The sequence below is a fragment of the Pseudophryne corroboree genome, chromosome 6 (assembly GCF_028390025.1).
Source record: "Pseudophryne corroboree isolate aPseCor3 chromosome 6, aPseCor3.hap2, whole genome shotgun sequence".
In the NCBI taxonomy this organism is placed as follows: domain Eukaryota; kingdom Metazoa; phylum Chordata; class Amphibia; order Anura; family Myobatrachidae; genus Pseudophryne; species Pseudophryne corroboree.
Genome location: NC_086449.1, coordinates 77,036,587 through 77,060,324, shown reverse-complemented (window position 1 = coordinate 77,060,324; position 23,738 = coordinate 77,036,587).

Genomic DNA, 23,738 nt, shown 5'->3' with positions numbered 1-23,738 from the left:
TAGAGAAATACAAAGGGGAAAATTAGACATATGTTTAGGAAAGGAATACATTATGTGCAAATAGGCTTAATAGCAGATTTTCTCTATCGTCCTAGTGGATGCTGGGGTTCCTGAAAGGACCATGGGGAATAGCGGCTCCGCAGGAGACAGGGCACAAAAAGTAAAGCTTTAGGATCAGGTGGTGTGCACTGGCTCCTCCCCCTATGACCCTCCTCCAAGCCTCAGTTAGATTTTTGTGCCCGGCCGAGAAGGGTGCAATCTAGGTGGCTCTCCTAAAGAGCTGCTTAGAAAAGTTTAGCTTAGGTTTTTTATTTTACAGTGAGTCCTGCTGGCAACAGGATCACTGCAACGAGGGACTTAGGGGAGAAGAAGTGAACTCACCTGCGTGCAGGATGGATTGGCTTCTTGGCTACTGGACATTAGCTCCAGAGGGACGATCACAGGTACAGCCTGGATGGTCACCGGAGCCTCGCCGCCGGCCCCCTTGCAGATGCTGAAACGAGAAGAGGTCCAGAATCGGCGGCAGAAGACTCCTCAGTCTTCTTAAGGTAGCGCACAGCACTGCAGCTGTGCGCCATTTTCCTCTCAGCACACTTCACACGGCAGTCACTGAGGGTGCAGGGCGCTGGGAGGGGGGCGCCCTGGGAGGCAAATGAAAACCTTTTTTGGCTAAAAATACCTCGCATATAGCCTCCGGGGGCTATATGGAGATATTTAACCCCTGCCAGAATCCGTTAAGAGCGGGAGACGAGGCCGCCGAAAAAGGGGCGGGGCCTATCTCCTCAGCACACAGCGCCATTTTCCCTCACAGAAAGGCTGGAGGGAAGGCTCCCAGGCTCTCCCCTGCACTGCACTACAGAAACAGGGTTAAAACAGAGAGGGGGGGCACTAATTTGGCGTTAGAAATATATAAAAAAGATGCTATAAGGGAAAACACTTATATAAGGTTGTCCCTATATAATTATAGCGTTTTTGGTGTGTGCTGGCAAACTCTCCCTCTGTCTCTCCAAAGGGCTAGTGGGTCCTGTCCTCTATCAGAGCATTCCCTGTGTGTGTGCTGTGTGTCGGTACGTGTGTGTCGACATGTATGAGGACGATGTTGGTGAGGAGGCGGAGCAATTGCCTGTAATGGTGATGTCACTCTCTAGGGAGTCGACACCGGAATGGATGGCTTATTTAGGGAATTACGTGATAATGTCAACACGCGCCAAGGTCGGTTGACGACATGAGACGGCCGACAAACAATTAGTACCGGTCCAGACGTCTCAAAAACACCGTCAGGGGTTTTTAAAACGCCCGTTTACTTTAGTCGGTCGACACAGACACAGACAGGGACACTGAATCCAGTGTCGACGGTGAATAAACAAACGTATTCCTTATTAGGGCCACACGTTAAGGGCAATGAAGGAGGTGTTACATATTTCTGATACTACAAGTACCACAAAAGAGGGTATTATGTGGGATGTGAAAAAACTACCGTAGTTTTTCCTGAATCAGATAAATTAAATGAAGTGTGTGATGATGCGTGGGTTCCCCCCAATAGAAAATATGGGCGGTATACCCTTTCCCGCCAGAAGTTAGGGCGCGTTGGGAAACACCCCTTAGGGTGGATAAGGCGCTCACACGCTTATCAGAACAAGTGGCGGTACCGTCTATAGATAGGGCCGTCCTCAAGGAGCCAGCTGACAGGAGGCTGGAAAAATATCATAAAAAGTATATACACACATACTGGTGTTATACTGCGACCAGCGATCGCCTCAGCCTGGATGTGCAGAGCTGGGGTGGCTTGGTCGGATTCCCTGACTAAAAATATTGATACCCTTGACAGGGACAGTATTTTATTGACTATAGAGCATTTAAAGGATGTATTTCTATATATGCGAGATGCACAGAGGGATATTTGCACTCTGGCATCAAGAGTAAGTGCGATGTCCATATCTGCCAGAAGATGTTATGGACACGACAGTGGTCAGGTGATGCAGATTCCAAACGGCACAAAGGTGTATTGCCGTATAAAGAAAGAGGAGTTATTTGGGGTCGGTCCATCGGACCTGGTGGCCACGGCAACTGCTGGAAAATCCACCGTTTTTACCCTAAGTCACATCTCTGCAGAAAAAGACACCGTCTTTTCAGCTTCAGTCCTTTCGTCCCTATAAGAGTCATATCTGCCCAGGGATAGAGGAAAGGGAAGAAGACTGCAGCAGGCAGCCCATTCCCAGGAACAGAAGCGTTCCACCGCTTCTGACAAGCTCTCAGCATGACGCTGAGACCGTACAGGACCCCTGGATCCTACAAGTAGTATCCCAGGGGTACAGTTTGGAATGTCGAGACGTTTCCCCTGCGCAGGCTCCTGAAGTCTGCTTTACCAAGGTCTCCCTCCGACAAGGAGGCAGTATGGGAAAAAATTCACGAGCTGTATTCCCAGCAGGTGATAATTAAATTACCCCTCCTACAACAAGAAAAGGGGGTATTATTCCACACTATATTGTGGTACTGAAGCCAGAAGGCTAGGTGAGACCTATTCTAAATCTAAAAAAATTTGAACACTTACAAAGGTTCAAATCAAGATGGAGTCACTCAGAGCAGTGATAACGAACCGGGAAGAAGGGGACTATCTGGTGTCCCGAGACATCAGGGATGCTTACCTCCATGTCCAAAATTTGCCCTTATCACTAAGGGTACCTCAGGTTCGTGGTACAGAACTGTCACTATCAGTTTCAGACGCTGCCGTTTGGATTGTCTACGGCACCCCGGGTCTTTACCAAGGTAATGGCCGAAATGATGGTTCTTCTTCGAAGAAAAGGCGTCTTAATTATCCCTTACTTGGACGATCTCCTGATAAGGGCAAAGTCCAGGGAACAGTTGGAGGTCGGAGTAGCACTATCTCGGATACTGTTACAACAGCAGGAGTGGATTCTAAATATTCCAAAATCGCAGCTGATCCCGACAACAAGTCTCCTGTGCTTAGGGATGATTCTGGACACAGTCCAGAAAAAGGTGTTTCTCCCGGAAGAGAAAGCCAGGGAGTTATCCGAGCTAGTCAGGAACCTCCTAAAATCAGTGCATCATTGCACAAGGGCCATGGTAAAAAAATGGTGACTTCCTTCGAAGCAATTCCAGTCGGCAGATTTCATGCAAGAACTTTTCAGTGGGATCTGCTGGACAAATGGTCCGGATCGCATCTTCAGATGCATCAGCGGATAACCCTATATCCAAGGACAAGGGTGTCTCTCCTGTGGTGGTTACAGAGTGCTCATCTTCTAGAGGGCCGCAGATTCGGCATTCAGTTTTGGATGTTGGTGACCACGGAGGCCAGCCCGAGAGGCTGGGGAGCAGTCACACAAGGAAAAAATTTCCAGGGAGTGTGATCAAGTCTGGAGATTTTTCTCCACATAAATATAGCTAAGGGTAAATTTATAATGCTCTAAGCTTAGCAAGACCTCTGCTTCAAGGTCAGCCGGTATTGATCCAGTGGGATAAAACATCACGGCAGTCGCCCACGTAAATAGACAGGGCGGCACAAGAAGAAGGAGGGCAGTGGCAAAAACTGCAAGGACTTTTCGCTGGGCGGAAAATCATGTGATAACACTGTCAGCAGTGTTTCATTCCGGGAATGGAAACTGGGAAGCAGACTTCCTCAGTAGGCACGACCTCCACCCGGCAGAGTGGGAACTTCATGGGGAAGTTTTCCACATAATTGTAAACCGTTGGGAATTACCAAAGGTGGACATGATGGCGTCCCGTCTGAACAAAAAACGGGACAGGTATTGCGCCAGGTTAAGAGACCCTCAGGCAATAGCTGTGGACGTTCTGGTAACACCGTGGGTGTACCAGTCGGTGTATGTGTTCCATCCTCTGCTTTTCATACCTACGGTACTGAGAATTATAAGACGTAGAGGAGTAAGAACTATACTCATGGCTCCGGATTGGCCAAGAAGGACTTGGTACCCGGAACTTCAAGAGATGCTCACAGAGGACTTATGGCCTCTGCCGCTAAGAAGGGACTTGTTTCAGCAAGTACCATGTCTGTTCCAAGACTTACCGCAGCTGCGTTTGACGGCATGGCGGTGGAACGCCGGATCCTAAGGGAAAAGGCATTCAGGAAGAGGTCATTCCTACCCTGGTTAAAGCCAGAAAGGAGGTGACCGCACAACATTATCACCACATGTGGCGAAAATATGTTGCGTGGTGTGAGGCCGGGAAGGCCCCACGAAGAAATTTAAACTCGGTCGATTCCTGCATTTCTTGCAAACAGGAGTGTCTATGGGCCTCAAATTGGGGTCCATTAAGGTTCAAATTTCGGCCCTGTCGATTTTTCTTCCAGAAAGAATTGGCTTCAGTTCCTGAAGTCCAGAAGTTTGTCAAGGGAGTATTGCATATACAACCCCCTTTTGTGCCTCCAGTGGCACTGTGGGATCTCAACGTAGTTCTGGGATTCCACAAAACACATTGGTTTAAAACCAGTCAAATCTGTGGATTTGAAGCATCTCACATGAAAAGTGAACATGCTCTTGGACCTGGCCTGGACCAGGCGAGTGTCAAATTGGTGGTTTTTTTCTCAAAAAAGCCCATATCTGTTTGTCCATTCGGACAGGGCAGAGCTGCGGACTCGTCCCCAGTTCTCTCCCTAAGGTGGTGTCAGTGTTTCACCTGAACCAGCTTATTGTGGTGTCTTGCGCCTACTAGGGACTTGGAGGACTCCAAGTTGCTAGATGAGGTCAGGGCCCTGAAAATATAGGTTCCAGGACGGCTGGAGTCAGGAAAACTGACTTGCTGTTATCCTGTATGCACCCAACAAACTGGGTGCTCTTGCTTTTAAGCAGACTTTTGCTAGTTGGATGTGTAATACAATTCAGCTTGCACATTCTGTGGCAGGCCTGCCACAGCCAAAATATGTAAATGCCCATTCCACAAGGAAGGTGGGCTCATCTTGGGCGGCTGCCCGAGGGGTCTCGGCTTTACAACTTTGCCGAGCGGCTATTTAGTCAGGGGCAAACACGTTTGTAAAATCCTACAAATTTGATACCCTGGCTAAGGAGGACCTGGAGTTCTCTCATTCGGTGCTGCAGAGTCATCCGCACTCTCCCGCCCGTTTGGGAGCTTTGGTATAATCCCCATGGTCCTTTCAGGAACCCCAGCATCCACTAGGACGATAAAGAAAATAAGAATTTACTTACCGATAATTCTATTTCTCGGAGTCCGTAGTGGATGCTGGGCGCCCATCCCAAGTGCGGATTATCTGCATTACTTGTACATAGTTACAAAAATCGGGTTATTATTGTTGTGAGCCATCTTTTCAGAGGCTCCGCTGTTATCATACTGTTAACTGGGTTCAGATCACAGGTTGTACAGTGTGATTGGTGTGGCTGGTATGAGTCTTACCCGGGATTCATAAATCCTTCCTTATTGTGTACGCTCGTCCGGGCACAGTACCTAACTGAGGCTTGGAGGAGGGTCATAGGGGGAGGAGCCAGTGCACACCACCTGATCCTAAAGCTTTACTTTTTGTGCCCTGTCTCCTGCGGAGCCGCTATTCCCCATGGTCCTTTCAGGAACCCCAGCATCCACTACGGACTCCGAGAAATAGAATTATCGGTAAGTAAATTCTTATTTTCTCAAAGCAGAATAAAGTGCAATCCAGACCGTAAAGTGCAGTGCATCCTTAGCCCATGTAAAATGGTGTGATCTTAATTTACAAGAACCATTTTACCTCGAAATCGAGGTTGAGTCCCCCCGGTTTCAAGGTGTTGCATTCAAAAATCTGTTTCATCTCCGCCTTAGCTAGTTGTGTGGGGAGATCTCTTTGTCTCCAGTGCCCCTTAACCCACTGTAGCCCCACAAACCTTCTAATCGCAGATGGACATTTGTTATGCATTAGGCGGAAATGTTCGGATAATGCGTGTGTGGTAAGTCCATTCCTAATATTTCTTAGGTGCTCGCTGATGCGGACCTTCAGCGGTCTTGAGGTCCTACCAATGTAGAACAGACCGCAGGTGCATTCAATAGCGTACACTATGCTTTTGGAATTGCAAGTCACAAATTCTCTGATGGTAATCTTCCTTTCATTGATTACCAAATCAGTCACTTTGCTCTTGCCATCCCCTTTGATGGTGCGGCAGCCTATGCACATGCCGCACCGAAAAAACCCCTTTGATTTAATGGTGGGTAGTGATTTGGCCGGTGGTAAGGCCCCTCGAACTAAAGTGCTGCCGAGATTGGGCGCTCTTCTGTATATGCATTTGGGTTTTTTGGGGAGTTTATTCCCAACTATTGGGTCCCTTTTTAGCACCCCCCAGTGTTTTGCTAAGATCCTTTCCAGGTCCTTATATTGACTATTGAATGACGTTATAAACGCCCATTCAAATGATTTGTCCCTAACTTCAAGCTGTTTATTCTTCTTGGCAAGAAGTTCTGTCCTTGCAAGCCCATTAATCTTCGAGATGGCATTGTTTACTCTATCTGTTTCATAGCCTGAACTTATAAAGTCCTCCTGCATTTCTTTAGCCTGTTCTTTAAAGACCGCTGTCTCTGTGCAGTTCCTCCGTAACCGACGTATTTGGCCACAGGGTATCGACCCTAGCCAGTCGGGATGGTGACAGCTATTTTGTTTAAGGTAGGCTCTGGAATCGGTCGGCTTTTTGTAATTCTTCGTGTGAAGGTCACCATCTTTGGAATAGATGGTTACATCAAGAAAATGTAGTTCTTCACTACTTGTTTCGAAAGTGAAGGACACATTTATCTGGTTTTGATTTAGGTATTGACAAAATTCATTCAATGAGGTGGGATCTCCCCTCCACACAAAGAATATGTCGTCAATATATCTAGTCCAGGACACCAGGCTCGCTCCAAATGGGTTGTTGTTCCAAATGTATTGCTCCTCCCACCTCCCCATAAAGAGGTTGGCATAACTTGGAGCGAACCTGGTGCCCATGGCTGTGCCTACCTTCTGCAAATAGAAGGTATCTTTGAAATGAAAATAGTTGTTAGTTAGGATGAAATTAACTCCCTTTACTATGAAGTCCTGTAGGCCTTGTGTAATGTCACTCTTTTTCAACGCCTCTGTGACTGCAGCAATGCCATCCTCGTGTTTTATAATGGTGTACAGAGACTTTACGTCAGCTGTCACCATCACATATGAGTCTGACCATTCCATGGTGGCAAGAAGATTTAAAAAATCTGTGGTGTCTCTCAAATGGGACCGATTCTTTAAAACTAGTGGTTGGAGATAAAAATCTAAAAATTCAGACAGATTGGAGGTCACGGAATTGATTCCCGACACAATCGGCCTCCCTGGTGGTCTCAGTGGGTCCTTATGTATCTTGGGTAAGATGTACATGATGGGGATGACAGGTTCCTCATTGAGAATAAATTTGAACTCTCTTTCTTCCAGGACATTTTGCTCCAAATAATTTGTTAATAGAACTTGGAGTTTGTCTAGGATCTCTTGGGTAGGGTCCTTCCTTAGTTTGGTGTATGTTTCCTGGTCTTCAACCTGTCTTACTATTTCCTCCTCGTACATGTGTCTACTGAGAACCACCACCCCTCCGCCTTTATCGGCGGGTTTGATGACTAGTTCAGTATTCTCCATTAAGGATTTGAGGGCCCGTCTCTCTTTCCAAGACATATTGAATCTGATGTTATTTGTGGGTAATTCTTTAAGGTCTTGATACACTAGGTCATAAAAGGTGTCGATGAATTTCCCCTTACTCTGAATCGGGTAAAAAAACGATTTCGGTTTGAACGGTGTATTAACCGTTTTCAAAGTGGTGTCCCCTTGACTTTCCTTGTTCAAAAAGAAACGTTTTAATGTCAATTTCCTAGTATACTTGTTTAAATCGATAAAGGTGGAGAATTTGTTAAGTGGGATAGACGGAGCAAATTTCAGACCTTTTTCTAGGACCGAAATTTCCTCCTTAGCCAACATGTGGTCACTCAGATTAAAAATCTTAACCTTTCCCCCTTTGTTGGTTCCATTCGTCCCATTTATCTCCATCCCCTCCTTCCCCTTACTTTTTTGGTTTTTTTTTCTTCTTTTGGGGTTCCGGATCTTCCTTTTTCGTTTCCCACCCCGGCACCCTCTTTTAGTTATTTGTGTCTGTGGTGAAACCCTCCCGCGCCTAAAAAAGACGGCTCGCCTCGTCTTCCCTGAGAATGGTCTGTTCTCCTGTTGTTTGAGACAGTATTCCTTCTCTCCTTGTAGGACCCGAGTAATTGTGGTGGAGTACTCCACATGTTCTCGGGATGTTCATCAGATTCTCAGTTCTTGTAATTGACGATTGACGTGCTCGTCTTCTGTCTCTTTGGTGGGTTTTTCTTTGTGGTAGGGGGTTATTCTGTGGCCAAGGATGGTGTGGAGTATTTTTACCGGCATGATGTTTCCCCCCCAGCTTATCCCTCTCTTGTTCTGGTATGGCCCTGTAGGACCTCTTTCTTGGCCGTCCTCTGGGGTTGGGGATATTTCTATTGTACCTCATAAGTGAGGATTCACCCCATTTTGGAGTAATAATCGGGGTGTTTACATTCTGATGGGGAGGTTATCCACCCCAGGAACACAGGGGGAACCTTTGATCACATACCGGACGAGAGGGGGAGAAGGCGCTGCGGTTGCCATTGGAGATTTGTTTCTACACGCTTACAAATACCATCCCTCCGGTAATTATATACATTGGACACCCTGTATAAACAGACTGCCTGTGGCCACACATTGCTGCTTGTATCCATTCATCTTACACGTGTCCTTTTGTCAGTGACTGATTTTTTGAATCCACCGATGTTTTCAATCTGAGGCTTCTGTGTTTTAATGAGCATATCAGAATAAATGTTTGTTTTTATTGCCTATACAGTACTTCACTATATGCACTTTTCCTTGTCTTTTTGATTCGGGGACAAAAAAAATTGAAGCCCCCATAGGACAGGATTATAGAGTTCAGTATATTCCTGACTCTAGGAAATTCCCCATGAGATGCGCCTGGTTGGATGTACTGGTACCTTTTTTCTTTGCATTTGATCCTATTTAATAGGGTGGAGGTTTTCTTTAGGGAGTTACCTCATAGTCACCATTGTACTTAACCAAGCTGCTCTGCAAGTGCGCACCTATCGGAGGACCTACATTCTTTCTTTTCCACATTGTAAGCAGCATGGCTTTGTGACGAGGTTTTGGTCACAGCAGGAAGTAGATCGGGTCTGAGGTGTGCCACCCTTGGGAAATAATGCACAGTCATGTGATCTTAGGGTCTATTCATGAAGCAGAGAAGAGTGTGGAGAAGTTGCCGATGGCAACCAATCGGCTGCTCTGTATAATTTTATAGCATGCAAATTATAAATGTTACTTCAATGCTGATTATTTGCCATGGGCAACTTCACCCCCTTGTGTCCAATAATGGGGAATTCTGTGTCACTGTAATACACCATTTTATATAGATATATAGCATGTATTTTGGGGTCATCTATTATTGATTGCCATAATGTAGTCTTTGCAGATAGTCCTTATGAAATGAGAGATATACCACATAACGCAGAAACAAATTTATTAAACATGAACAGAAGATTAAAAATGCGTACAGCAAGAATAATTAAAAACATGCTTATCTGAGGAGACATGAGGAACCAAGAAAGCAGATGACTGGGAACCAAGAAAGCAGATGACGGGGTCTATTCATGAAGCAGTGAAGAAGTTCCCTGGGGCAAGCAATCGGCATTAAAATAGCATTTATCAAGTGCATTCTATAAAATTATACATAACAGCTGAATGGCTGCTATGGACAACTTCACTGGATCACTTCTCCAACTCTTTTCACTGCTTCATGAATAGACCCCAACATCTGGTAGTACCCAAACGTGTTTCATCTCAAGAAATTATCAGGGGCACGATAACATACAGAACCAGATGGGTTTATGTACCAAGAGGTATAAAACAATTAAGCAATAATGGTGTGAGTTACAAATACTTGGAAAGGCCATAAACTGGAAGTGTAGCAATCATAACTTTGAGGATCTGGTCTCTAGGTCGACAGTGTCTAGGTCAACCACTATTGGTCGACAGGTCAAAAGGTCGACATGAGTTTTTCACAAGTTTTTTCTTTTTTTGAACCTTTTCATACTTAACGATCCACGTGGACTACGATTGGAACGGTAATCTGTGCCGAGCGAGGCACATTGCCCGAAGCATGGCGAGCGGACACTGTGCACTAATTGGGATTCCCGGTCACTCCACGAAAAAACGACATTAAAAAAAAACTCATGTCGACCTAGATCTTGTCGACCTAGTTACTATCTACCTTCCATACCACACCCATAACTTTGGCCTGAGAAGGTCAGAAATAATTTACATATCCAAAAGCCTGACAGAAAATAGTAAGTCAATAACTCAATAAGCAGCATGAAACCACACTTCCACCGATAACGCGTTAAAAAGTGAGTATGTACCTTGATATACTGACACGTCTGAATACGGTGGACCCATGAATGCGCATGTTGGAGAAGTATTAGCGGCCATGTTTGTTTAGACTTTCGGAAGCTGATGTTATGGAAGACAATAAAAGTTTTTGGTGGCCATATTGGCATAAATCTGATTGTATGAGAAGACAGTTGTGTTACCCTAAGTAATTATGTATAGATGTCGCCTCTGTTGACTACTAGTCTTATTTGGGTACATAATGCTGCAAAACGTGTAGGCAGATCTATAAAGTGTCAATAAGAGCCGCTTGCTGCACTTTTTCATACAGTGGCTAATATTATATTTAAGGGTTGGTAGCCCTGCACAGTAAGCTCCTTATACTACATTGCTGCATGGCATCATTACCGTGTCTGACAGATATAATAAGATGGAAATTGTAGTAACTAAACCTGCAGTTACAGCAGTGCTGCCGCCATCTGTACCTGGGGAGGAAATAAAGCAGCATATGAGTATTTACATCCAGCTAGGGATGGCCATTGGCGTAACCGCCATCGATGGTTATTGTCTATGCTGGTGGTGACACAAACCATTGATGACCGATAACTATTCTCTGCCTATATATCAATGGTTTTACCATCAGTGTTTATGCACATGTGCGGCTGCCGGCTCTGCTTCTGTACATGGGGCGAGGCTGAGCTGAGTCGTAAATCACGGCAAAGCTTCTGAAAGAGGCGGGATATCCCGTTCCCGGCTCATACACACAGTGCAGGGCTGCTGACTGCCTAGAAGCCCTGAAACCGACAGGGGAGGACAAAAAAAACCATTGGGCATACAGTCACCATCAATAATATCGATGGTAAAAGTATTCAACATACACCATCAATGGTAAAAGTATTCAACATTGGCCATCGATGGCCATCCCTACACATTAGCATCACATCAGGAACAAGATTTTTTTTATACAGGTTAGACTTGGCCCACAAGTTCGTGCGGCCACGCCTACGGCAGCCCTGTGCCTACCGTAGCAACATGCTGCAACACGCAGCCCTTATGGTAGCCCCATATGCCTCCTCTACAGTAGCTCTGCGCCGCCATATGCCACCCTTATAGTAACTCTGCGCCACCATATTCCATCCTTACAGTAGCTCCACGCCGCCATATGGCACCCTTAGGTAGCTCCGCACTGCTTTATGCTGCCCTTAGGTTGCTCCGCGCTCCTATATGCCACAGGTGCAGTAGCTCTGCACTGCTATATGCTGCCCTTGCAGTAACTCTGCACCGCCATATGCCGCCCTTATGATAGCCCCACACCGCCATATGCTGCCCTTAGGTAGCTCCAGCCTGCTATATGCCACCCTTGTGGTAGCGCCACGCTGCTCTATGCCACCCTTACGGTAGCTAGGCCACACTATATTCCGTCCTTATGGTAACCAAAGCTGCTATATGCTGCCCTTACAGTAGCTCTGCACTGCTATATGCCACCCTCTATGGTACCTCCCAGCTGTCCTATATGCAGCCCTTACGGTAGCGCCGTGCTGCTATATGCCACCCTTATGGTAGCTCTGTGCTGCTATATGTCGTCCTTGCTGCTATATGTCGCGCTTGCGGTAGCCTGTGCTGCTATATGCCGCCCTTGCGGTAGCCCGTGCTGCTATATGTCGCCCTTGCTGCTATATGCCGTCCTTAAGGTAACTCGCTGCTGTCCTATATGCCATCCTTACGGTAGCCCGTGCTGGTATATGCCTCCCTTACAGTAGCTTCGTACCACGCTGCTATATGCCGCCATTACGGTAGCTCTGCGCTGCTATACCCCTAAAGGGCTGTTAATAAATTCTGCAAGTCTGGGGCAACATCTGGCTGCCGGGTGGGGGGGGGGGGGGGGGGGAGGATTGAGCTCCTGGTGCTTAAACACGGCTAATTGAGCTGACCCCTATGGTCACTATGGGGAGGAGATATATCCAGGGCCGGCGCCACCACTAGGCAGCTTTAGGCAGCTGCCTATGGGCGGCGGCCACTGGAGGGCGGCAGCTCACGCTACTAGTGAAATCTTCTTGACCCTTGCTCAGCTGCTTTTCCTTAAGAGGAATATGCCCAGTGTTATACCCCTTTTACACTCGCAGAAAAATCCCGGGATATTGCACGTGAACGCGCATCATCCCGGGATTCTTCTCAGTGTAAATGGGTACAGGGACAATTTCCCGGGACGAGCATCCCGGGATTTCATCCCAGGTCAAAAGCAGGGTTGAACCCGGGACCGTCCCGGGAAGCTGGGTAGTGTGAAAGGGCCCGTCCCGGGATTCACTACCCGGGACTGTTAAAAGGCCTCCGATTGGAGCTTTCATGGGCTCAGAAAAGATGATGTCATCATTCAGAGCCCTGGGGAGCGTCCTTGATGCGTGTGAGGAAGGCAGCATGGCGACCTGGACAGACCAGGAGGTGAGAGAGTTGCTGAGCATTAGGGGAGAGGAGGAAATTATGAGGCAGATCACAGGCACAGTCAAAGATGCAGTCATTTATAAAAACATCTCCAAGATGCTGCAAGCCAGGGGAATCATCCGCACCCAGCAGCAAGTGTTAAACAAAATGAAAACTCTTAAAAAGCATTTCCTTAAGGTGCATGACAACAACAGGAAAAAGAGCGGTGTTGGCCGTATCGACTGGCAGTACTATGACATGTGCGCCAATATCTTTGGAAACACAGCTATATGCAGTCCGGTGAGTCTGTCTTCCAGTTCACAGTACACTGCTACAGAAGGCACTCCAGAAGAGACACAGACAAGCAGTGACGTCTGTCCATCATCACCGTTGTTAATTGACGACACACCTGAGGACAGCGACACATCATCCCAGCCGTCCATAAACACATCCAGAAACGACGACAGCATAACTGCAACCATTGAAGACGTCGTGGATGCTCAGACCAGTGACAGTGGGACTGTACAAAGTGCCGTCACCCCAACTTTACAGAAAAACAGTAAGTACATGTTTAGAAATTAACACTCATAGCACAAATCCACAATTGTTAATCATCCGGTTATGTGCGTAGTATGAGTGGCCAGTGTGGCGGCAGCGTGGCGAGCGCTAATGAGCCCCTTGCAGGATCACTGCGCTCAACACGCTGCTGGCACGGTGGCACACTTTGCATTTTCTGCCCCCACGCAGGGGGGCTTTGCATTTTAAAAAAAAGTTCAATGTTGCAGAGTAGCTAGTGTATAGGTGGATTAATGCCACAAACACATGTTTGCTAACGCTGCTATTTTTATATACGCTCATTTTGTATTTCTTCTCTTCACAGTTTACACCGTACCGCCTAGAAGGAAGAAATTGAACAGAGCGGAGCAAGTGGCTAAAGCCATGTCAAATGTCCTTGTCGACCAACTCCGAGAGATGGACGCTACAATGTCCGCACAGGAGGATGCAAGGCTTGACAGGTTTCTAGAGGCAGAACGCCAAATGCATGATGCATTCCTTTCCCAAGTCATGACAATGCAGGAACGCATGAGTAGAGAGCAGTATGACCGCCACAGGGAATTGCACCAAATGAACATGGCGTTCTATGAGCGTATGACCAATACCTCAAGAGCACCAAACCAACACCACAACTCACAATACCCCCCTGAGCAGGGTTTTTCATCATTTAATCCTGGTCCATACTATGCCCCAAATACTGCACCATCTAGTGCGCCAAGCCCAGAGTTTACTGTATTGCGCAATTTGCCGTGAAACACAGTGAATTGCTTTTTTTGGTTGTTATTTGTTGTTAAATAACCACAGTGTGGTCATTGTTTATGCACAACTGTTTGTGCCTTCTTTCATTTTTTTCTATGTTCTGTTTTGTATAGTGTCTACATTAAAGCACTTTTTATTTATTTTTTACACAGTGATAATATACTGCAGGGACACTGTGGTTTATGGTGTTGTATCTACAAACCTACCAGTGTTTTTTTTTTTTTTTATGCCAATAAAAACTTGTTTGCAAATCTAGGCATAACATTCCCATTTGTGCGTAAAGTAGACCATGTTTACAGTGTTTTCTACATTGTTTATGCATATATACACAGTTGCTGGCAATGTGTTTTTTTTGGAAAAACATAAATAATGAACCCAAAGATCAAAGGTGGAATACAAAATAAAAACATTTTCATTCACCAAACATGTTGTGCTGATTCTTAAACACTATTGTACCAGTGCTGCAAGGTTGGACGTAATAGTGTGGCGTATTTGTTCTGCAGCGGAGTTTGAGGCAGTCCCAAACAAAGCACCTTCCACATGTGGGTTTATAACCTCAGGGTCCTGCACAGTCCACTCAGGAAGGAATAGCTCATTTTGCAGTTCACAGATGTTGTGCAGTATACAGCACGCAGCTACTACATTAGGCATATTCATAAGGTCCACATCATTGCGCTTCATCAAACAACGCCATCTTCCTTTTAACCTGCCAAAGGCGTTCTCAACCACCATCCTTGCTGAACTCAGGGTGTGAGTATAGGTTTGTTGCTCTGGGGTTAACTGGACCTGTTGGGTGTAGCCTTTCATAATCCAGGGGCGTAAAGGGTATGCAGCATCCCCGATGATGTGGACAGGGATCTCCACCCCATTCACAATCTTTGCACACTCTTTGGGGTACAGCCAGCCTCCCTGCTTCTCCTCTACGATGTTGTACAGGTCAGAATTGGCAAGAACTCGGGAGTCATGAGATCGGCCTGGCCAGCCAATAAACACATCTAGGAAACTAAAGAACAGTAAAATTGAAAACAATTAGAATGTAAAACTCACACATGCAACTCATCCCACCACCCCAAAAATAAACACTTACCAATATTTGTGGTCCACAACAGCCTGTAATATGATGGAGTGCCAGCCCTTCCTATTAAAATAGTCAGCATGGTTGTCACGTGGGGCAATAATGGGGATGTGTGTCCCATCAATCGCTCCTCCACACTGCGGATAGCCTCGCTTCACAAATCCAATGATGGTATCCTGTAAGCGCTGTCCTTGTGGTAGAGATATGAAGCGCTTGTATAAGGTAGATACAATTGCTTTAGTCACCTGGTGGACTATGACACAGCAGGTGGAGATTGCAACACCGAACAAGCATGAGACTGAGCGGTACTCTCCTGGGGTAGCATACCACCACAATGCAATAGCTAATCTCCTGCGTGCCTCGATGGGTCTCCTAAGCCTGGTGGTCTGCATGTCAAGTGCTGGGGTAAGTAATTCCAGGATGTAGTTAAAGGTTGCACGAGACACACGGAAGTTAGCCATCCACTCCTCATCCTGGTTAGCTTCCACGGTCCTCATAAAGGCTTCTCCGTGCCGGCGATCTCTGGACCAAAATGAGCGGTTAGGGCCCATACTCACGCTCAGTATGATACTCATCCTGGATGATATGAAGGCTCTCCTCCTGCGCAAATATTGGCGGCGACTAGCAGCCCTATCCAGCATAAATTGCGCCCTCCTCCTCCTCATAAAATATATGTGCAGTATACTGCACAGTGTGATAAGCTGCATCATGCTGTCAGTGGCTGTATGAAACATCTGCAAAGCAGAAAGAATCATGAGCTCAGGCATACACACTGGTACTCTGTCGGCCATGACTGCAGCAATGGTGTGAGCAGGCACCACCCCTCCCTTTGTTGACTAGTGTGACCTCATCAATGTGAGCCAGAAAAGGCCATTTCTAATGACATACATGTGCATTTGCAGGGATATCCCGGGATCAGTGTAAATGGGGCTGTCCCGGGTCGATCCCAGGTCTTAGTGCAGTGTGAAAGGGGTCAGTCCCGGGAAGGCATCCCGGGACGCATCCCGGGAAGCATCCCGGGAGTGACCCGGGAGTGCGAGTGTAAAAGTGGTATTACCGGAGAGGCGGAGAGGAGAACTGTAACAATAGCCGGCAGCACGCTGCTTACTCTATGTGTATAGAGTATTAGAGGCGCTGTGGATGGGTTACACTCATACTGTCAGCGCTGGCGGCTGAGAACAGTTGGGCGGCCGGGGCATCCCTGCAGCGCTGACAGTATGAGTGTAACCCATTGGCAGCGCCTCTAATACGCTATACACATAGAGTAAGCAGCGTGCTGCCGAGTGGCCCGCTGCTGTGTAGGGGCGCACAGCCGCCGGCATTACAGAGTCACACTGACTCATTGTAATGCTGCCGCTTCCAGCGCTGTGCCTACCGCACATAATCAGGGTCCCGGCCGCAGAGGGAGGAGGGGCTGCTCTTCTCTCTCCTCCCCGCTCAAGCATGTCCGCCCGCCCCACGGACTTACTGGTGCCACGATACAGATTGTAAAGGGTGAGGAGGGACGGTCTCCCATCACCTCCCCACTCTTCTCGAGCGCCTCCCCCTCCTCCCAGGTGTTGTAGTGCTGGCCAATTGTCTGTTGAGTGCCCTTCCGTTCGTGCAGGAGGGGCCTCTCTCTCTGCTCCTCCCCCATACTCATTTAAGCTGGTTGTGTGGGACTGACTGACCGGAGGGGGAGGAGAACACAGCCCCTCACTCACCTTTCATATTTATTTTCCACCCTCCCCCCTTCCCCTGCTGTCCGTGACACCAAAAATTAATTGGAGGGAAGCAGAGACACTGGCCATCTCCACGCCCAGCAGCAGCCCTGGATTGCACAAGCCACAGACTTCAGGTAGGGAAAAAAGCAATGCTAGAGTATGAGAAGGTGGCAAATGCTGCGTAGCCTCTCCCCCCCCATCTTCCTTCCTCTTCACCCATCAATACCTCTCCCTCCCTCTCCCTCTCTCTCAGTCTGACTCTCTCTCTCTCTCTCCATAATTCCCCTCTCTTTCTCAGTCTCCCCCTCTCTTCCTTGATCCATCTCTCCCTGTCTCTCTCCATGGTTATGGCTAAAACCAAGTTGGAGCCATGTCACCAGGGGGAGAAGCCATGCCCAACCAAAGTACCCAAAATGTACCGTTGCAGGCTCGCTTTACTCGCCACACTTGGGATCAGTGGCTCGCTCCGCTCGCCACCACATTACTAAAGGGAGTAGTTGGTGCCATGGATAGTAGAAGAACTATCCCGCTGACTTAGCTCCACCCCCTGGTGTCGTGGCCCCCCTGACATCAGACGTCCTTTCTCCAACTTTATTCTAGCATCTACCCTCTCTCCATCTCCCCCTCTTTATTAGTCTGCCTCTCTTTCTCCACCTATCCCCTCTATCTTTCTCAGTCTCCCCCTCTCCCCTTTCTCTGTCTCTCTCCATCTCTGCCCTTCTCTATGTCTCCCCCTCCCTCTCTCCATCTCCGCCCCTCTCTCCATCTTCATCCCTCTCTCTCCATCCCCCTCCTCTTTCTTCCTCCGTCTCCCTCTCTGTTCCCTTGCACCTCTCTTCCTTCCTCTTCACTCCTCTTTCTCTCTCTCTCTCTTCATCTCCCCTCTCTCTGCCTGTCATTCTCAGTCCCCTCTCTCTCTCTCTCTCTCTCTCTCTGCCTCTGTCATTCTTCATCTCCCCCTCTCTCTCTTTCTCAGTCTCCCCCTCTTGCTCTGTCTTTCCCCTCTCTGTCTCCCCCTTCCTCTCTCCTTCTCCATCCCTCTCTCCCTCCGTCTCCCATCTCTCTCTGTTCCCCTGCACCTATCTTCTTTCCTCTTCACCCTTTCTCTCTCTCTCTCCCTCCCTCTGTCTCGCCCTCACTCTCATTTTCCTTAACATAATTCCTCTTCTATCCTTTTAGTAAATTCTTACCCTAGTATTGTCTTACCTCAGATCTCATGTTAAAGCTGCTTGTTTTTTTTTGTCTGCCATTTTTAATCCTCCAATTCCTTTCTCTGGCACCCACTGCTTCTCCCTCCCACCCTCTCCTCATCACCCTTTGTCTCAACCTTTCACCAACTCTCCATTTCCCTGTCACCCTCTGCCTCATCCCCGTCATCCTCTGCCTCATCTTCGTCACCCTGTACCTCACCCTGGGGTGGAGGAGGGGGGCCCAAAGCATATCCTTGCACCTGGGCCCACCACTCACAAATTCCGCCACTGGTGCTGCCGGCTGGTGGTACAGTTCTGCTCCTCTCCGCACTGACATATGCCCGCCCCGCACCACAAGAAACGACTCTGCATATGGGAGTCCTGCGGGGATGATTGTGTTGTGCTATGTGAGGGACTGGGACTACACTGCAGAGCAGACTGCGCGCGGCTCCCCTGCTACTGTTCCCTGTCTGAGTGGATCACAGTCTCCTTCTTCTGCAGCCTGCAATATATAGTCGCCTTGGATTGGTCCCGACTATACATTTTTATGGGTAGAATTTATTCTTCACCGGGACTCCTTCTCCTGCAGCCATAAAGGTACCCTTATATTGCAAGCTCAGTACTCCATTCCTCTACTGTAGAAGTGTATGTATACATATATATATATATATATATATATATTTCTCTATCGTCCTAGTGGATGCTGGGGTTCCTGAAAGGACCATGGGGAATAGCGGCTCCGCAGGAGACAGGGCACAAAAAGTAAAGCTTTAGGATCAGGTGGTGTGCACTGGCTCCTCCCCCTATGACCCTCCTCCAAGCCTCAGTTAGATTTTTGTGCCCGGCCGAGAAGGGTGCAATCTAGGTGGCTCTCCTAAAGAGCTGCTTAGAAAAGTTTAGCTTAGGTTTTTTATTTTACAGTGAGTCCTGCTGGCAACAGGATCACTGCAACGAGGGACTTAGGGGAGAAGAAGTGAACTCACCTGCGTGCAGGATGGATTGGCTTCTTTGGCTACTGGACATTAGCTCCAGAGGGACGATCACAGGTACAGCCTGGATGGTCACCGGAGCCTCGCCGCCGGCCCCCTTGCAGATGCTGAAACGAGAAGAGGTCCAGAATCGGCGGCAGAAGACTCCTCAGTCTTCTTAAGGTAGCGCACAGCACTGCAGCTGTGCGCCATTTCCTCTCAGCACACTTCACACGGCAGTCACTGAGGGTGCAGGGCGCTGGGAGGGGGGCGCCCTGGGAGGCAAATGAAAACCTTTTTTGGCTAAAAATACCTCACATATAGCCTCCGGGGGCTATATGGAGATATTTAACCCCTGCCAGAATCCATTAAAGAGCGGGAGACGAGCCCGCCGAAAAAGGGGCGGGGCCTATCTCCTCAGCACACAGCGCCATTTTCCCTCACAGAAAGACTGGAGGGAAGGCTCCCAGGCTCTCCCCTGCACTGCACTACAGAAACAGGGTTAAAACAGAGAGGGGGGGCACTAATTTGGCGTTAGAAATATATAAAAGATGCTATAAGGGAAAACACTTATATAAGGTTGTCCCTATATAATTATAGCGTTTTTGGTGTGTGCTGGCAAACTCTCCCTCTGTCTCTCCAAAGGGCTAGTGGGTCCTGTCCTCTATCAGAGCATTCCCTGTGTGTGTGCTGTGTGTCGGTACGTGTGTGTCGACATGTATGAGGACGATGTTGGTGAGGAGGCGGAGCAATTGCCTGTAATGGTGATGTCACTCTCTAGGGAGTCGACACCGGAATGGATGGCTTATTTAGGGAATTACGTGATAATGTCAACACGCTGCAAGGTCGGTTGACGACATGAGACGGCCGACAAACAATTAGTACCGGTCCAGACGTCTCAGAAACACCGTCAGGGGTTTTAAAACGCCCGTTTACTTTAGTCGGTCGACACAGACACGGACACTGAATCCAGTGTCGACGGTGAATAAACAAACGTATTCCTTATTAGGGCCACACGTTAAGGGCAATGAAGGAGGTGTTACATATTTCTGATACTACAAGTACCACAAAAGAGGGTATTATGTGGGATGTGAAAAAACTACCGTAGTTTTTCCTGAATCAGATAAATTAAATGAAGTGTGTGATGATGCGTGGGTTCCCCCCGATAGAAAATTATGGGCGGTATACCCTTTCCCGCCAGAAGTTAGGGCGCGTTGGGAAACACCCCTTAGGGTGGATAAGGCGCTCACACGCTTATCAAAACAAGTGGCGGTACCGTCTATAGATAGGGCCGTCCTCAAGGAGCCAGCTGACAGGAGGCTGGAAAATATCATAAAAAGTATATACACACATACTGGTGTTATACTGCGACCAGCGATCGCCTCAGCCTGGATGTGCAGAGCTGGGGTGGCTTGGTCGGATTCCCTGACTAAAAATATTGATACCCTTGACAGGGACAGTATTTTATTGACTATAGAGCATTTAAAGGATGCATTTTCTATATATGCGAGATGCACAGAGGGATATTTGCACTCTGGCATCAAGAGTAAGTGCGATGTCCATATCTGCCAGAAGATGTTTATGGACACGACAGTGGTCAGGTGATGCAGATTCCAAACGGCACAAAGGTGTATTGCCGTATAAAGGAAGAGGAGTTATTTGGGGTCGGTCCATCGGACCTGGTGGCCACGGCAACTGCTGGAAAATCCACCGTTTTTACCCTAAGTCACATCTCTGCAGAAAAAGACACCGTCTTTTCAGCCTCAGTCCTTTCGTCCCTATAAGAGTCATATCTGCCCAGGGATAGAGGAAAGGGAAGAAGACTGCAGCAGGCAGCCCATTCCCAGGAACAGAAGCGTTCCACCGCTTCTGCCAAGCTCTCAGCATGACGCTGGGACCGTACAGGACCCCTGGATCCTACATGTAGTATCCCAGGGGTACAGATTGGAATGTCGAGACGTTTCCCCTTCGCAGGCTCCTGAAGTCTGGTTTACCAAGGTCTCCCTCCGACAAGGAGGCAGTATGGGAAACAATTCACAAGCTGTATTCCCAGCAGGTGATAATCAAATTACCCCTCCTACAACAAGAAAAGGGGTATTATTCCACATTATATTGTGGTACTGAAGCCAGAAGGCTAGGTGAGACCTATTCTAAATCTAAAAAAATTTGAACACTTACAAAGGTTCAAATCAAGATGGAGTCACTCAGAGCAGTGATAACGAACCAGGAAGAAGGGGACTATATAGTGTCCCGAGACATCAGGGATGCTTACCTCCATGTCCAAAATTTGCCCTTCTCACTAAGGGTACCTCAGGTTCGTGGTACAGAACTGTCACTATCAGTTTCAGACGCTGCCGTTTGGATTGTCCACGGCACCCCGGGTCTTTACCAAGGTAATGGCCGAAATGATGATTCTTCTTCGAAGAAAAGGCGTCTTAATTATCCCTTACTTGGACGATCTCCTGATAAGGGCAAAGTCCAGGGAACAGTTGGAGGTCGGAGTAGCACTATCTCGGATACTGCTACAACAGCACGGGTGGATTCTAAATATTCCAAAATCGCAGCTGATCCCGACGACTAGTCTGCTGTGCCTAGGGATGATTCTGGGCACAGTCCAGAAAAAGGTGTTTCTCCCGGAAGAGAAAGCCAGGGAGTTATCCGAGCTAGTCAGGAACCTCCTAAAATCAGTGCATCATTGCACAAGGGTCCTGGTAAAGATGGTGACTTCCTACGAAGCAATTCCATTCGGCAGATTTCACGCAAGAATTTTTCAGTGGGATCTGCTGGACAAATGGTCCGGATCGCATCTTCAGATGCATCAGCGGATAACCCTATATCCAAGGACAAGGGTGTCTCTCCTGTGGTGGTTACAGAGTGCTCATCTTCTAGAGGGCCGCAGATTCGGCATTCAGGATTGGATGCTGGTGACCACGGAGGCCAGCCCGAGAGGCTGGGGAGCAGTCACACAAGGAAAAAATTTCCAGGGAGTGTGATCAAGTCTGGAGACTTTTCTCCACATAAATATACTGGAGCTAAGGGTAAATTTATAATACTCTAAGCTTAGCAAGACCTCTGCTTCAAGGTCAGCCGGTATTGATCCAGTGGGAAAAACATCACGGCAGTCGCCCACGTAAATAGACAGGGCGGCACAAGAAGCAGGAGGGCAATGGCAAAAACTGCAAGGACTTTTCGCTGGGCGGAAAATCATGTGATAGCACTGTCAGCAGTGTTTCATTCCGGGAATGGAAACTGGGAAGCAGACTTCCTCAGCAGGCACGACCTCCACCCGGCAGAGTGGAAACTTCATCGGGAAGTTTTTCCACATGATTGTAAACCATTGGGAAATACCAAAGGTGGACATGATGGCGTCCCGTCTGAACAAAAAACGGGACAGGTATTGCGCCAGGTTAAGAGACCCTCAGGCAATAGCTGTGGACGTTCTGGTAACACCATGGATGTACCAGTCGGTGTATGTGTTCCATCCTCTGCTTCTCATACCTAAGGTAATGAGACTTATAAGACGTAGAGGAGTAAGAACTATACTCATGGCTCCGGATTGGCCAAGAAGGACTTGGTACCCGGAACTTCAAGAGATGCTCACAGAGGACTTATGGCCTCTGCCGCTAAGAAGGGACTTGTTTCAGCAAGTACCATGTCTGTTCCAAGACTTACCGCAGCTGCGTTTGACGGCATGGCGGTGGAACGCCGGATCCTAAGGGAAAAAGGCATTCCGGAAGAGGTCATTCCTACCCTGGTCAAAGCCAGAAAGGAGGTGACCGCACAACATTATCACCACATGTGGCAAAAATATGTTGCGTGGTGTGAGGCCAGAAAAGCCCCACGAAGAAATTTCAACTCGGTCGATTCCTGCATTTCCTGCAAACAGGAGTGTCTATGGGCCTCAAATTGGGGTCCATTAAGGTTCAAATTTCGGCCCTGTCGATTTTCTTCCAGAAAGAAGTGGCTTCAGTTCCTGAAGTCCAGAAGTTTGTCAAGGGAGTATTGCATATACAACCCCCTTTTGTGCCTCCAGTGGCACTGTGGGATCTCAACGTAGTTCTGGGATTCCTCAAATCACATTGGTTTAAAACCAGTCAAATCTGTGGATTTGAAGCATCTCACATGAAAAGTGACCATGCTCTTGGCCCTGGCCTGGACCAGGCGAGTGTCAAATTGGTGGGTTTTTTTTTTTCTCAAAAAAGCCCATATCTGGTTGTCCATTTGGACAGGGCAGAGCTGCGGACTCGTCCCCAGTTCTCTCCCTAAGGTGGTGTCAGTGTTTCACCTGAACCAGCTTATTTTGGTGCCTTGCGCCTACTAGGGACTTGGAGGACTCCAGGTTGCTAGATGTTGTCAGGGCCCTGTAAATATAGGTTCCAGGACGGCTGGAGTCAGGAAAACTGACTTGCTGTTATCCTGTATGCACCCAACAAACTGGGTGCTCTTGCTTCTAAGCAGACTATTGCTAGTTGGATGTGTAATACAATTCAGCTTGCACATTCTGTGGCAGGCCTGCCACAGCCAAAATATGTAAATGCCCATTCCACAAGGAAGGTGGGCTCATCTTGGGCGGCTGCCCGAGGGGTCTCGGCTTTACAACTTTGCCGAGCGGCTATTTAGTCAGGGGCAAACACGTTGGTAAAATCCTACAAATTTGATACCCTGGCTAAGGAGGAC